The sequence below is a fragment of the Tympanuchus pallidicinctus genome, unplaced genomic scaffold (assembly GCF_026119805.1).
Source record: "Tympanuchus pallidicinctus isolate F22 unplaced genomic scaffold, pur_lepc_1.0 scaffold3, whole genome shotgun sequence".
Classification (NCBI taxonomy): domain Eukaryota; kingdom Metazoa; phylum Chordata; class Aves; order Galliformes; family Phasianidae; genus Tympanuchus; species Tympanuchus pallidicinctus.
This window is the reverse complement of record NW_026294747.1, coordinates 72,580,360-72,591,955: the sequence shown is the minus strand read 5'-3', so window position 1 is coordinate 72,591,955 and position 11,596 is coordinate 72,580,360. Positions and strand designations below refer to the sequence as shown.

The 11,596-nt window shown below is 37.9% G+C and overlaps 1 long non-coding RNA gene across 1 annotated transcript; it reads left to right on the top strand.

Annotated features, from left to right (window-relative positions):
* Positions 1-1,502: 1,502 nt before the first annotated feature.
* On the top strand, positions 1,503-10,753 carry LOC128085466 (uncharacterized). Its single transcript, XR_008208985.1, has 2 exons — positions 1,503-1,955; positions 9,269-10,753. It is a non-coding gene; the product is annotated as an uncharacterized LOC128085466 (long non-coding RNA).
* The last annotated feature ends 843 nt before the right edge of the window (positions 10,754-11,596 follow it).

Here is an 11,596-nt window from a genome sequence, read left to right as displayed (position 1 = left end):
GGAAAGGCATGAAATTCTGACTTCCCTGGGCACTGTTTGGCTAAAGGCCAGCCATGGCTGGAAGCCCCAGAAGGTTGCAGATCTTGACTCTGTGGGAGGCCTAGTTCTACAGTGGCAAACAAGCTTCCCTCCAAAGACCCTCAATGCTCCATTCAAAAGAATTATTCATCTTCCACCTGTGGCCATCAAAGAGAATTGACAGATGGGCTATTGTAATGGGCTATTGTGTAAATAGCACACATTAAACAGAAATGTTGAGGGTATATATTTACAGAGGACTTACATAGATTTTCTTTGTAGCTGGAGAGGGGTCCAGAAGAGCCATGGCAGTCCTGCTGCATAGATTCCCTATGCAGAGTAAAGAATTTCTGCTTTTCTTCATTAGCTTCTGTTGTAAAGTTCATATAACAATTCAGAGGAGGAAGGGGATGCTTTGAATAACCTGTCCACTCAAACAACATACTTGCAATGACATTTGTATCCATGTACAATTGTTACATGTTTTGAATGATTTTACTTCTCCTCACTGTCTTGTCCTGAATATTCAGGGAAATCAACAGAGTGGAGAGGGCTGTCAAGTATATATTATAGGATGAAAGAAAAGGTGAAGTAATGTATGGAGGAGAGCCAGAAAACAGGCTGCAGAGGATTCATGGGAACTTGAAGGTTGGAAGGGGAATCTGAGCAATAGCAAAAAAAATTTCCGAAAAAAAAAAGGGAGGAGAGGAAAGAAAATAGATCATTTCAACAAAGCAGTGAGGAGGTGACAGGAAGAAAAAGATCCCAAATAAAGACAGAGTGAGGAAAGAACAGAAATAGTGACAAGGCTGGAGTTACAGGAGTACTGGCGGGGTCAGTCTGAAGGACAGTGGTAAGAAAACTGGAGAGGTGATGAGCTCTGGTCCCTGGATGACCCAACAGGCAGGAGAGGATGACTGGCCATCACTGCAGTGGTGTGTCAGCTGGCAGGGCTGGGAGCTGGCAGTACAGCACTGACAGGGAATTGAGCAGCACATGGTCTCACTGGCAAAGGACAACTGTTCCCATGGGACTTCAGAAATTTTGATATATTTAGAAGCAGGTCTGGCTCTTGGGCACAAGGCCAGCAAGTAAGAAAAGAGTCTGCACACATGTCCATGTTAGTACTCCCCTGTAATGGGACTCAGCCTTGTGAAAGCACCCAGGTCTGCACAGAGCAACTCCTGATTACCATCAAGCAAGTTGAGTGTGGGGCACCTAGTGATAAAATTGTCCCTCTTCTTTTTTCCAAGTCCCACAGTGAGCCCACAGTTCAGCTTCCAGCTCAGGATGATATAGTCTGGCTGAGAATATAGAACAATCACAACCAGCCAGACTCACTATGAAAGCCCACAGGGCTATTTTTGGAGGATGAGAAAGTTTGATGGAATCCATACCAAATACCAATGGGTTCAGCCAGCAGTGAAAATTAGTGCCACTCACTTCAGGTGCCTCAGTTTTTCCGAGCCTTCCCTGCTGGTGTTTTGCCCAGCAAAAAGAGTTGGCTCTGTGTGAAACATTAAACATTTAATGCCTTTCTTGTGCAGTTCAGTGCGCTGACAGCAATACCAACACTGTTTCCTGAGAAGATATGAGAAGCCATGAATCTTACAGTGGATCTCACTTTCCCTCCCAATTGTTTGAACTGTTGGGGCAAAGAATTGGTTTTGACTAGTTGAGGGATGAGTCAGCTCTAGAAATTGTTACCACATTGGTGTGGAATCGGGATACCATGTCTTGCAGAGGAAAATGGGCCTAAGGGAGAGAGGTAAGATTTGCTAGATATTTCAAGACTGGGTCTTGTGCCATCTTCATGGGTTATCTCCTTTCAGCTCCACTGCAGCTCCCAAGTGGAAGACAAATGCACCCATTAAAGACAGTTGTGCTTCGGTGAAATTCAGTGAGCCATTTGTGCCTTGCAAGCACACAAAAAAGAGGTACAGTCAGTTTTGTTGTTGCTTTTTTTTTTCTGATTCCAGTCAATTGTTAATAATCATGTTGTCATTTTATTTAAAGAGTTGGCACCAAAACTTCATTCATTCCACTTAGAAAGAACCACCACCAACCTATTACAAAACCTGTCATTATCTCACAAAGTCATATTCTTGACATCTGTTAAGTAAAGGTTTATTTTACACTTCAAAAGTCAATCTGCACAGCTGACTAAACTTCTTCAGAACTGTACAGTCTGCTCCTGTCAAATATTTGGGAAAATAAAAGTTAGTTTAAGAAAAATATTTGGTTTAGATGGAAAATGAGTTGTTTTTTTTTTCTGTATATGGGAAAACATTACTTTCTGTCCTTAAAAAATTAAGCAGGAGGTGGAAGAAAGAAGATGAAGTGCTTCCTACTTACTATATCTTTTTTTATCAGTATCAGAAAATGACAGCTGAATCAGTTTTCTGTACTTCTCATTTCAAGCTCTGTATTTTTCATTTTTTAGCTATAACATACTGGAAGGTTGATGGGGGTCAGCTAAGCTCCTGGAGAATTTACAAAGATAATTCTAGAAACTATTTGATTCAGACTATCTGTGATTTGCAATAGAGTCTATGCTACATGACAATTTTGGCTTGGCTTTCAGACTAGCTTACATCATTAAGCAGGGTTCAAGAATCTAATGTGTATAATTATAAGCCTTGGTAATGACACTCAGAAACATGAAAGTGCTGAAGGAAACTTAGAGCTTTTCTATCAGATAATCCTAGCCTTTTCTTTCTTTTTATTATTCAGTGGAAATGTTTATTTCTGTTAGATTAAAAATATTCCTCTTCTTTTTATCCCTCTCTCCTACAGAAAACAACCACAACAGCCAACCAATCAACAACCCCTCCCCCCCCCCAAAAAAAAACCCCACACCCAACAACAACAACAACAACAAAAAACAGCAACAAAAAAAAAAACCAAAACAGCAACAACCCAGGAACATCTAATCTCAGAGCTCAGGATATCTGGAAGTTGGAAATTCCAGACATCTCATCTAGAGTAGAGTCACTCTTTGCAGTTACTTGTCACAAACCTGTGCTAAGGAAGGGAATCGATTTACCAGCCACTGGCCAGCAGTCAGAGCAGATATGCTTCTGATGATCAGTCAGATAAGACAAGGATACAGAAAATTCAGTTAATAAGTTGTTATCTTTAATACAAAGAAATTTTGATTGCTTCTGGCCAAGTAGTCTTGGACCTTATCTTTTGCTTTCAGGTCAGTTTGAGGTCAACAGTGTTGAGATCTGAATTGGAGCTTAGTAAAGTACATTGGGTCAGGTATGTGGAACACAACCTATCAGTGCAGTTAAACTCTGAAAAGAATGGTGGTTTTTTTTTTTTTCAGATTATGTTGGTGCAGCTTGGGAAAAGGACAGGGGAGTCATGTGATACAGAAAGTAGGGACCAAATTTTGTATGTAATGCTGGACTTACAAAGTGATTTCCAAAGGGTTGATTTTGAATTTCTGCAGAAGAAATAAGCAAAAAGAAGTAAGTTTCTTTAATCTAACTGTAAAGCACTGGACTATAATCAGAAGGACTATTAAATAGGATTGGTTGCCTGAAGTACTCTGATGCACAAATTAACACAAGTCCTTCACTATCTGTCCCTCAAACCTGAAATTTGTGTATATCTATGGTTGCAAGAGCAGAGTGAATTTTATCTTCATTTAGCCATAAAAAATGAGGTGTCTAAGCTGAGTGATTCATTTAGCTTCACTCTACAGTCACTGGAGGTACATGTGCAAGGTGTCCTTTTTATGACAACTGGAGTGACTTGCTCTGACATAACAGAGTGAGCTGGCTTACCACCTTATCTGATTTCTAGACCTATTCTATAAGAACTTTGGGCATTTTGATTACATTTAATTTTATTATACCATTGCACTTCACTTCTGAAATACTGTTTATTATTTCTGTTGCCTTTATGACGGTAAGCTATTTTATAATAAATAATGGGAATTTTCTTTGTCTTCTAGAATGGTATTATCTCTGGTATATAGGCTTTGGAGAAATCTAAGTGGCTTGGATTTGATGCATCCTTTTATATACTGACCTATGTTATCATAATAAATTTAATGTATTTCTTAAATAAGCACACTCATGTAGGCTATAGATCAGTGAGTTTTTCTCACACTGGAAGATTGATTTTCTGGAAGCCTAAGGCTTAAATATGACTACTTGCTTAGTTTAATTCGTAGTGAAGTGTTTACACTCTTACCTCAGTCATTTCACTTGTATAACGCAGCCTCTTTACAGTGATGGCTGTGTTATATTATATGACAAAAGTCAGGGATAGGTTTAATATAAGTTAGAATCCACTTAATACAAAATGACCTGCGGAATTTCCAGAGGGACAGAATACAGTCTTTCAGCACTTGATGGAATAATTCCTCATGAAATGTTATCAATTGGGATACAGCAACTTCCAAAAGAGCATAAAATATTAAATGTCAATCAACATGAGTTTATGAAAATAGTTCTTGTCAAACCAACCAGATATCTTTCTCTGATGGGATTACAAGCTGGGTTAATAAAGGTAAATAGCATTGGTACAATATACACAGATTTGTGTCAGGAATTCATCTGAGTGTCCAGCAAACATTTTCTTTAAGAAACTGTGTTGACTAATAGTCAACACAGAACACACTGAGTTTATTAGAGCTAGCTAACCAGTAGGTCACAAAATGTAAACAGACTTGTAATTGAACAAATATGTTTTTTGTGATCCTTGAAGAGTGAGGAGGAGTTAGGCTATTGAGTCTTTATATTTTGTATCTCTATGCCTGTGTCTAGATTAATGAGTTCAGTTTAGAGGCTTACCGTCTTACAAAGACCTACTGGGAGACTGGCAGTTTGAGGAAGAAATACAGGAGCGATTTAACAAGAAAACAAGGCTTGTAAACTCAGTGAGTTCAATCTGTTTAGTTTACCAAAAGAAAGGTTAAGAGATGACATATACACAGTTTGTAAGTATCTCCGTGGAGAGAATACGTTTGGTAGTTATGGGTTCTCCCATCCAACAGACAAAGACATAACAAAATGAAGTAGATGGACACTGAAGCTAGAAAAACTAAGATTTACAGGCAGTAGTTTTATAAGGAAGATTATTAACCTCTGGAAAAATTTAACAAGGATTATGGTGCAACTTCTGTCCCTGACAATCTGTAACTCACAACAGGATATCAGAAAGATTGGATTAGATTAGCACTGTGGTTCCTCACAGTTTTATAATCCAAGAAATGTTTGGGTGACTGAAGAATTGTCTGCTGTTTCCTATTTTCCATTTGTTTCATTACCTTTTTTTTTTTGTTTTGTTTTGTTTTGTTTTGTTTTGTTTTGTTTTGTTTTTCTGGCTCAAAAGTGGCAGAATGGATCAAAAACCTTCTCTCAGATGAGAATGTGTTTATATGCTGATGCACTGTGTGGATTGCCATAAAACTTAAACTATTCCTTTAAGTAGTTCAAAATGAAATACAGTTTCTGGCAGCAGCAGGATGCACACAACTGTAGCATGTGTGCTTGTCATGTCATACCCCTAGCAAGCATTCAGATCCTGGCATGCATTTTCTTAACATAAATAGTTTGGAGTACATGCTCATGCTCTGAGAGAGAAAAAAAAAAATTGCTCAGTCTACTGTAGCAGCCCTGACCAATGGGGATTTAATGCCCTCTTTAGAGAAGCCATCTCAATGACACAAATCTACTAGCTTAGTCTATGATTTAACAGCTCTCAGAAGCAGTTCAGCGGCCTAGTCAAAATCTGAACTACAGGCTGCCCAAGGATAATACCAGCCTATGTGCTGTGTGATGAGAGAACGCCATCAAAGTCTATGAGAAGGATAGGACTGAAGCCCTCCTCTTCTTCAGGCTGTATTTTAATGACTAAGGAAAATGGTTTAGAAAATGGTTTATTATTGGTTCCTGTTCTTTATGGTGGTTAGCAGCTCTGACACAAGGAAGGACAGGGGCCTCATCCAGCCAGCTGGCAGTGCTCACCCCCATTTCCTTCAGTCTGCATACTGTCACACCTGGATGCCTCCAACTTGTGTTTTATTTGCTATATTTTTGCCATACCTAATGCAGTCATGTAGTTAAAAGGGAAAATGCATACATCTTTTGAGATTATCCATAACCTCTTGGCTGTAATCAAATTTACATCACTGCATTGTCCCTATATGTTTTTCTCTGCATTTCATCTGGTTGCAGCATTTCTTCATATTTGATCCTTAATAATACATGACTACCATAACATGTAACCGAGAAAAAGAATGTAGATATTTCAAAAGAAAGGATTACCCATCGTATGAATTATAAGGATAGCTCTGGTTTCTCCAGGACATAAATCAATGCACATTCTTCAGAATATAAATCATGCACTAAATGTCTGAGACTTAAAGGAAAAAACTTTCCTCACCAACATGTTGTTGTATAATTGCCTATTATGGGAGTTTTACATCTTCCTCCAAAGCATCTGGTAGTGGTACCATTAGTTTGATCTGGAACGGCAGTTCCTGTACGCCTTTGTGGAGCATTCCTGTGGCAGCTGAGCAGCTGCTCCATTCCATCTTAGATAGGGTAGCCAGATGTCCCACTGTTTTAAGATTGTCCTTTGCTCTTTCAGCATCCTATTTGACTTCATTTGCTTGCCTTAAGGAAGGAAAGCTAACCTTGTGTTGTGCAGTTTATTGGGATGTAAAGCTGTCCCCAATATGATTATGGCATTGCAGGAAACTGGTAGCAGTCAGGGAATTTGTAGATGTATGGTACTCACAAAAATATACAGAGAAAGTATTGCTCTCCAACTAATTTCATGTTTTATGTCTCTCTCTTTTTTTTTTTTTTTAACTGCAAGGAGTTATATGTGCTGTAAATCACAATCATGGCAACAGTGATAACTATAATTAATCGTCTATAATATTTTCCATTCTAGTCCTTTCTTTTCAGTATTTCTTTACTTTCCAAAGCTTTCAGTAATTGATTTTGAATAAGGGAAGAAAATGAAAAAAAATATCCCCCATATTTTTTTTTGATACTAAACTGTCCTAGTCACTGTTTTAAAACCATGTGAGTAAACAGCTGCAACTGAGAAAGTTGTAGATGTTTTGAAGTAGATTTTTATTTTTTCAAGATTGGAGAATGTAAATAGCTCATTCTGGAAATGCTGAGCAGATTTTCTAGGAAATATCTGGTGGCAAATGTGATAAAGGAAGAAAAATTGCAGTTATTGTCCATGTCTATCTTGGATGTCCTAAGATGAATAAGATGATTTCTGAATTCTTCTGCGCACAAAGTCGCTGAAAGTTTTAACCAAGAGAACTGAACCTTTTAGAATCAATGCATGGGCTACCGCCTTATAAATTATGTAATTTTTTCTAGTCACAAGCAAGGTGGAAAAACATAAGGTGGGGTTCTACAAAGATGGTATCTACTTCAGAAGCATTTTTTTTTTACAGTCAGTGTTGATATAATCAATACTGTCATCAAAATCAAGGGAATAATTCATTCCGATAAGAACATGCCAAAGAAGTTGTGTGAATGGTTTCCTAAAAATACCTGCCTTTGATGAGTGATGAGCTGAGGTACAGATGTCAAATGCCTGAAGCTTAGAAGCTTACTCTGAAGCATACTCATTTTGATTTCTTCCATCTTCCTTCACAGAAGTTTCCAGGGATAGTGTTCTTGCAGAACATTTGGGGCTCTGCTTTTTCTTTAAATGGAATCTCTTCTGACACATACATGAAAATTTTTCCAAGTAGGAAGTACTTGAATTTTGAGCTAGGTAATACTGCTTCCAGAACATTTCAGTCCAATGGAATATGCTCTCAAGGCACACACTGGTGAAGAGAGAAGATAGAGCAACTTTGTAAGATTTTGTAGATTGATGTATGTTCACTGCACTCTCTTCCTTGCTCAGCCCTCTTCTTATCTTTACTCCTTTCCTTTTTACTTCCTCCTGCTTTGTCCTCTTTTGTAAGATATTCTATTTTATCACAGTCAACACACAAAAAGGCTTCATAAGCCCACACAAAACCCACACACAGGAGGTGGAAATCATCTACCTGTGCTTTTTTACCCTATCCTTTGTCTTATTTGTCAGTTAGAGGCACTACATACAGTGGCCACCATGGTCCAAACACATGAGTTTTGTGATCAGTGTAAGTTGTTGATTTCAAGGTTAAGCTTGCTCATTCACCTTACCACTGGGGCAGTGGAATAATAACCTTCTACATTTGACAGTATCAGCTTATACTATTCCTGCCTCCCTGTTTAAAAATAGCCCAGCAAAAAAACTGCAGGTCACTTGCCTGATCCAGTTCAGTGTGTCACCTCAGTCCAGGTCATAGACAGCTACTCCAGCCGTGCTGAGAGTATGCAGCTGGTACAAGCTGGTTAAACCAGCACTGCCTCAGAAACAAGTGTCAAAAATGACCTGAAAAAAGAGTGTAGGCGGTAAGGTAAGAAAATATGCTGATGATACAAGTTATTTAGACTCACAGGCCAAGGGCAGACTATGAAGTATTACAAAGACTGAATGACTGGGCAATAAAATGATAGATGAAATGCAATGTAGATGTATGTAAAGTGATGCACATAAGGAAAAGCAGTCCCATCTCCACTTATAAAATGGTCTCTGAGGTGTATTAGAATTTGAGAAGGTCCAGAGAAGGGCAGAAAGAATGATTTTTTATTTTTCTTAATGATTTCCTCACGAACAGCAATTGCTATAGGCCAGAGCTCTGAAGTCAAAAGAAGAAATGTAAGGAGTATCTGGTAGAGCTTTACATAATTATGGCTGATGGGAAGACTGGCAGCTCACTTTCTTCATCATAAACAAGAAATGCATCCACCATGTTGACAGATAAGAGCCAGGTTCATAACAAACTTCAGAGTGTGGTTTTCCACGTGGCCAGTGATGGACCGGTAGGACAACTTGCTTGATGTTCTTGTGCATAAAATTGGCATGGTATCAATGGGATTTTGGACAAATTCTTGCAAAAGTCATCCTCTGGAGACTAAATCTGGAGATAAAACTTATCAATGTGTGGAAATCTTTGAGATGAAAATAGTTTGAGTGTGAATGTGTAAAGCATTATATATGCTTGTTCTTCCTTGGATTTTCACTTGTGGATACTGGCAGATGCAAGATAGTTAGCTAGATGGACTGTTGACCATTTTTTGCATTCTTCTAACCATGGCCTTGTGAGATGAAATTTTCCCTTTTGTGCAGTTTTGCATTAGTCTCTGTGCTGGTTGTTTTACAGATACAGAGTCAAGAGATAGCCCTTATCCATGAAGTATTATCTTAATGGCAAGATACAACCTGTACAGCGATAGAAGGGAAGAAGCTTAATCCAGCAACCAGTTCTGCAAGTTTTTCAATACTCTGCCTTTACCACATACGGATGTGTAAATAGGAGCCAGAAAATCATTTGTGTATTTGGAGGTGTGTTTTGTTGAGGAGTTCCTCGTGGGTTTAGCACTTCTAAGATCTTTACTTCATTCTTAACATCCCTAAAAGGAATTTCATACTTCAAGAAATTTTGTGGGTAAGTTTGGGAATGCACGAAGATGAAAAAACATTGTAACTGAAAGCAAATGTTTTCTTTTGCTTTCAGGAAATATACCTCCTTCATTCACTCAGTGAATTACTCTCAGAGACGTATTCTGGCACAAATAAATGGTGGAAATCATTAAAACACAATGATGCTAGACCAAAAATTTTCTAATTAGATCAATGAATATGAATATGATGTGATATGTTCCAGTCTATATATAATTTTGTATGATGAATAAAGAATGCAAACTGTACGCCTATGCTCATATCCTTGTATGACTACACAAATGTCTGCATGAGTTGATGTATTTGCATATATTTAGGTATTATTTTTACATTCACAAAAAATGTACATGTGTGAGCACTCATCTTTCTACATATGGCTGAGTAATCCTGTTTTCTTTCATTTTTCTAAACTTTAATTTACCTTCTGCTTCCATCACATTCATTTCTTAAAGGAAAAACTTTGCCTGTTTTACGAGACCGATAGGATTTTTTTTTTCCAGGATACTTCAGGAAAAATTAACATCCAAGTCATTCCATGCAGTTTAAAAACCCCAATATCAAAATAAACATGGAAGAAACTGAATGGGGAAGGAAAACAGTACTGCAACTTTTGTTCTCTGATCAGCATTTTTGCTGTTCAAGACTTCCTGAGTGGTAAAATAGCTCAGCCACCCATGCAGTCAAGTCAGAGGGCAGAAAATTTTATATTACTCAGATTTCCTCAAGGGGTTGACCACACTATGACCTCTTTCCATTCTGTAAAGCTCTGTGACTCAGAAACATTATGATGCTTCTATTTTAAATAGTTTCTCCAGGCTTTCCTTTGTGACGCTTTTCAACTCAAGGTAGGTAAAAGCATCTTGCCAAATTCAGTAACCCAAGGTCATCCTCAGACTTCAAGTATTAACATTTGATTAGCTGTAATAGTTCATTTTACTGTCCAAGTTGTGCTATACTTATGAAACTTGACTCACTTGAGTAGCCCCACTCATTTCAAGCTCTGATGTAAATGAATGATTCTACTTAGAGTCATCCCATCTGTTTTTTTGTAGTACAAGCCTGATAAGCCTTTTTTAATTAATCTGGGAAAAAAATCCTTTATGGCTTGTAAAATGGCAACATGTTCCTGTTTTTTGTTTTCTTTTTTTTTTTTTTTTTTTAGAAAAAGAGAGAAAAAAAAAACAAACTGCATGACTTCAGGTTAAAAAAAAAAAGAAAAGAAGAAGAAAACAAACAATAAAGTGAGTGAGCAAGTCACTGACATTTAATTTACCCACATTTCCAGGATGGAAGATTTAAGCGTCTTAGAATACAGAAGCAAATGTAAAAGTGAATTTCACGTTGAGATTTAATTGTGACAAGTGGTGTAAACTAAAATGAACAATTTTTCAGCACTGTCCTGATGTACTTCATTCTGTTGCCTTCTATTTTTGTGGCTTTGTTACTTAACAAACATAGCAAAAGAGAACATTTGGAAGTATACAGCAGACTTTTCTTATATCTATCTAAACAGTGAGTAGCAGAAGAAACAGCTCGCACCATTTAAGAAGTGGGGCGATTAATGCAAGTTTTTCAGACTGATGACACACATAAAAGTGATGGTACAGTTGTTTATGAGGGAATGGAAATACATTCTTTACATTGTATTTGAACAAGTTGAGAGAATACTTGATCCATCAGCTCATTATGACTCTTCCCCACTGTGCATGGCTGAGGAAGCTGGTAACGAAAATAAGAACCATTCAGTATATGTAAGAAAACAGGTGAGAGAAGATTCCTAAAAGCAGTGGTCAAGTGGGAGATAAGTAGTATCACATCCTCCTTCTTTCCTGCTTTCCAAGGAGCATGAAGCAGGAAGGGAGCCAGGATGGGGCCATGCGTGTGATTCACAGTGTTCCTTCCACTGTCAGTCATCTCTCCTGTTCCAGGCTATGGATTTGTTCTCTTTCTACTGAAAGAATCTAGATGACTAAATGGAATAGTCCATGGCATTTTACATAGCTGAAGGTAAGGAATGTCAATCTGATTC